Raw genomic sequence first — 4,534 nt, 5'->3', positions numbered from 1 at the left:
TCTACATGGATAGAGGATGATTCTGAGGGGGAAGATGTTGGCACCCCTCGACCAATCTATCGTCCTATACTTGAAGCTGTACGAAGACAGATTAGCGAAAAGTTGCCTCCCTTTATGGCCGCTATAATGCTTGCACAAGATGATGCTCTCCGACGTGTCTATCTACGTCACCCACTTGTTTCAATTGTTCGGATTGAGGAACTTCCTTCTGAAGACAATCAGTCTGAAGTACCCGAATCATCATAGCAGCTTATTGTTCATCCTGACAGTGTTACTCGTCAAATTGATGCAGATGTTGCATTAGCCCATCAGTTAGCCTATGAAGACTCAGATGGCGAGATGGCTTATAACGAAGCATTATTAGATTTGCCCTCTCATGAAGTCATCCTAAGGCGAGAACTTGCCAGAGTTTACAATTGGCAAGAGTGGAGAATGTCCAGCCTTCGGGTAATTGCAAGCACCATTAGTGAAATGGCTGATGAAGAGGAGTGGGCATTGGATTGGATGGGTACAAGATCAGTATTTGATGCAACAAGGCCAGAAGAAATTGAGCATGTTTTTGCTGAAAAACTTCAAGGGAGAACGACTCGGTTCGGAAAATCTGTGGATATAAATGTTGGCTACCGAACACCTCGAGAACGCCAAATGCTCGAAGATATGAAGATTTCCAAAATTCATAATATTTCCCGAGCACAGACAGAGATTAGAGATCTCCGACCAGATAGTGGGCCGAGCCGTCATCCCGAAGGAAAGGAAGATGAAGAGGAATCAGATCTTGATTCTGATGAAGGATGTGGAGATAAGTCTGACAAGAAGGATGATGATGATAATGGTGATAATGATGATCCATCTGGGAATGTCATTCCTCCTTCAACAGAAGCCACAAGAAAGACAAGCTCTGATATCCAATCTGATCCTCATGATTCAGGTGAGCAGAATGATGGTGGAAAAACACCCTCTGATCAACCACCAAATGATGCAAGTAACGATCCGAACAGTCAAGGACCTACGGATCAACCTACTCTCCCCGAATCACTGGAATACACAGTCATGCTAAGTCAGAGTTCAGCCTGAGATGACAATCCGGAAACATCTCGTGGTGCGAATCATGACGGCTTAGTTTTCATAGATGAGGACATGATCACCTCCTCTCAGAATCTAGTGGATGTTGAAGTTCAGATGTTTCCCGACTTCACTCAGGATGGAAACATGGAAGCATCCCGAAGTGCTAGTCCCAAAGACTCATCTTCTCCGACAAAGGAATCTGAAGACTTGAATGACTTGCATGAGGACAAGCAAGGTTTAAGTGTGGAAACTTTGATAAGCACCCAAGATAACTAGAAATATAATTAGAGTCTAAATTGGGATTATTTAATAGTGTTTAGCATCTTTTTGTGAATAACTTATGGCATTTATGCTCTAATGCGTAAGTCTCGTGGAAAACCATTTCTTTGGTGTTTTAAAGTATTTTACAAATCCCGGGAGCTATGGGGCAAAACATGAGGACGTAACGAGCATCGGAGAGAAGAAGGGATCCCGAGATGGGCTGGAAGGCTACTCCACGCGTGGAACCGGCGTGGATCGTTTCTAGTGTTGATCCACGCCGGGGGTCCACGCGTGAACAGGAGTGTAGGAAACAAATTAAAAGGGCAATTTTGGGAAGGCTATTTAAAGGTTCTAGTTAGAAATTTTAGGGAGTTGGATCATTTTTCACATTACATTTCTTAGATTAGCATTTTTCATTAGAGAGCTTTTTAGAGAGAGAAAGATAGATCTTATATTTTGATTCCATTTGATCAAGGATTGAAGAACAAAGATACTTTGAAGATTGTATTGCATTTCTATTAGGTAAACTCTATCCATAATCTAGTTCTATTTCAATTCTAGTTGCAATTTACATTTCTTGAGTTGAATTAGGTTTTTGTGATTTCAATCTCATGAAAATGAGTAGCTAATTTCCTTTGGGGATTGAATTGTGTGATGTTGTGTATGCCTAGTGTTGATCTTCAATTCTAATTTGTGAAAGTTGATTCGATATATTTTGGAGTTCTATTCTTGTTCTTTGATTGTTGTTTTGGTTTGGTTCTAAGAGTTTTTGGTTAATCTCTTGGAAGATTGAGGCCTTGATCTAAACATGATTAGTGTTTAGTGTTGAGGTTAGTTTTTGCAATCATAGATCCTATAAAAATCTAAGTGTAGATTAGTAGGAAGGTGTTGAAACCAAAAAGTTTGTGGAAATGCCTCTAAAGCTTTTGGTTACCTAACAAGTATTTCTTAGCTAGAGAGCCTTAGTACACTAGTTGTGGAAAAGGATTGAGAGATCACACCCTTGAATAGCCAAGTAGTTGAATCAACATTCCCTAGCTTTAAGTCACACGATGAGGCATCACAACCGAGCATAATTCATTCCCTTGTTTTATACAATTGTTTGTTTCATTTTTGTTTACTTTAATTGATCAAATTTTCTACCAACAAATGTTTACTCTGCGTACCTTGACAACCTCAAAAATTCCATTATGTGTTCACTCGATTAATGGCTAAGTAATCTTCCGCATTACCTCCTTAGAGACCGACACACGGGGAGTTCTGACTCTCCGTTTTATTCTTTTGAAAGCATCCATTCCATCACCACCCAATACTACATACATTTTCAGGGTACAACTGTTCTTCACGTGCATTAGATTAGTATGATATGATATAGAATTGACAGGTCTTCACCCATTAAAATTTCTTGTTACAAACCTTAAAAGCATCTCAAAATTAGCTTTGCTATCAACGTTTACTTAATGCTAAGCAAGAGCAACTCAAAAAGATCATTTCCAAGAATCAACAGAGATAATGATGTAAAAGAAGCGCTTTTGTTATTCCAATATCATATTTAAATGACCCTTCATCGAGCAAAAAATGAATATGAATTTGATATTTTAGTGGGTGGGCTCACAATACTATAGTACATGTAGAGATTAAATTAGTGAAAATAACAATTTTACAATGTAGTTGTTCCACATACAATATTCTCACACAAAAATAATTACTGGCAAATGAGTTCATTCACCCATGTTGAAAATTTTTCATGATCATAATTTATTTGCATGTTCTTAGAGCAACCTTATTAGTTTAGGTTTTTTTGCAGGTTTTTTTCAGACCATGTACAGAGAGAAAGTGAAAGAAAAAAATTGTGTCAAAAAAATAATAAAGAATTACTCGGGCGCATCTAGTGCGCTTTACACCCACCAAATCGAATAGAGTAAGTTTAATTGTAATTTTTTGGGTGGACCTACAAAAAACCCACTTCTTAAGCCCTCCCCATTAGTCTTTTTGGACAAAAATTTTAAGAAAAAAACCTGGCTAATTTTATCCTTAAAATACTCACTTGTAAAAGTGAATTCTATCTTCACAATTTCTCTACAATACTCTGTCTTTCAAAAGCGTCACATGCTACCATGGACAATTTTCTTTTCTTTTTACTTTACAAGCTTGCAGGACACATATAACAACAAAAGTTATATATATATAGAGTTAATACCACAAATGGTCCTCTGACTATTAGGCTAGTACTCCTTTTAGTCCTCGACTTTCAATTCGACCATAAATGATCCTCTGACTTTCATTTTTGACAGTAAATAGTCTTCCGTTAAGATTTCTGCTAAATAGGTGTTAAATCTATGGGTAATATCGTCAAATTGATTAATATTATTATGATTAATTCTTTTTGAGAATTATATGACACCATAATTAATTTCAAACATTAATAAACATTAAGTTAATAAATATAATAACAAAATGGACGTGACAAATCACATAAATGAACAAATTAAAAAAATTCCATGATTAATGTTCGCAATTTGTACTTGATTAATTATATTAATTCAACGGTGGCGACCTTCAGTTATGTCCCAAACAAAATGTTTGATCGATTAATAAAGAGTGAAAAACTATTAATCATCCATGTATGAACAACCATGAAAATTATGGAAACAAGATTTTAAAAAAATTCATCCATTTTAATCTGTTGGTTAAATTAAAAACAGATAGCTCTAATATTAAATTTTCATTTTGTACGCACAATTACAAGAATAATGTGTATTGTCTTTTTATTTAGAAGTATTTATATTTGTTAATTTTTTCAATTATGTTTGTTGGTGAAAAATTGTAAACATATATATATATATGTATTCACTAGTATATCCACATATTTTCTAAGCCTCATCCTTTCAAGGTTAGCCTTATTTCAGTCTTAACACTTTGACAAATGATCCTTCTTAAATTCATCCTAATGATTGAGAATTTGTGAAGCAACCAAATTCAATTGTTAAATCTCAAAAGAAAAAAATAAAAAATTATCTAGTTATCCTATTTGCTTTAGTTAAAGATTGAAAATAAAGTTTGAGAAAATAAACCAAGTTCATGCTTTGAAGACTATTGGGTTTCATCCTCCTCTTTAATCATTGCTCCTACCATGAAAAAAAAAACATATCCAACCACCCATCTCTTCCTTTCAATTCAAATCCAAGCAAATAAAAACAAACAAATA

This window comes from Ipomoea triloba, chromosome 3 (genome assembly GCF_003576645.1).
Source record: "Ipomoea triloba cultivar NCNSP0323 chromosome 3, ASM357664v1".
NCBI classification, from domain to species: Eukaryota; Viridiplantae; Streptophyta; class Magnoliopsida; order Solanales; family Convolvulaceae; genus Ipomoea; species Ipomoea triloba.
This window is presented reverse-complemented; position numbering follows the sequence as displayed.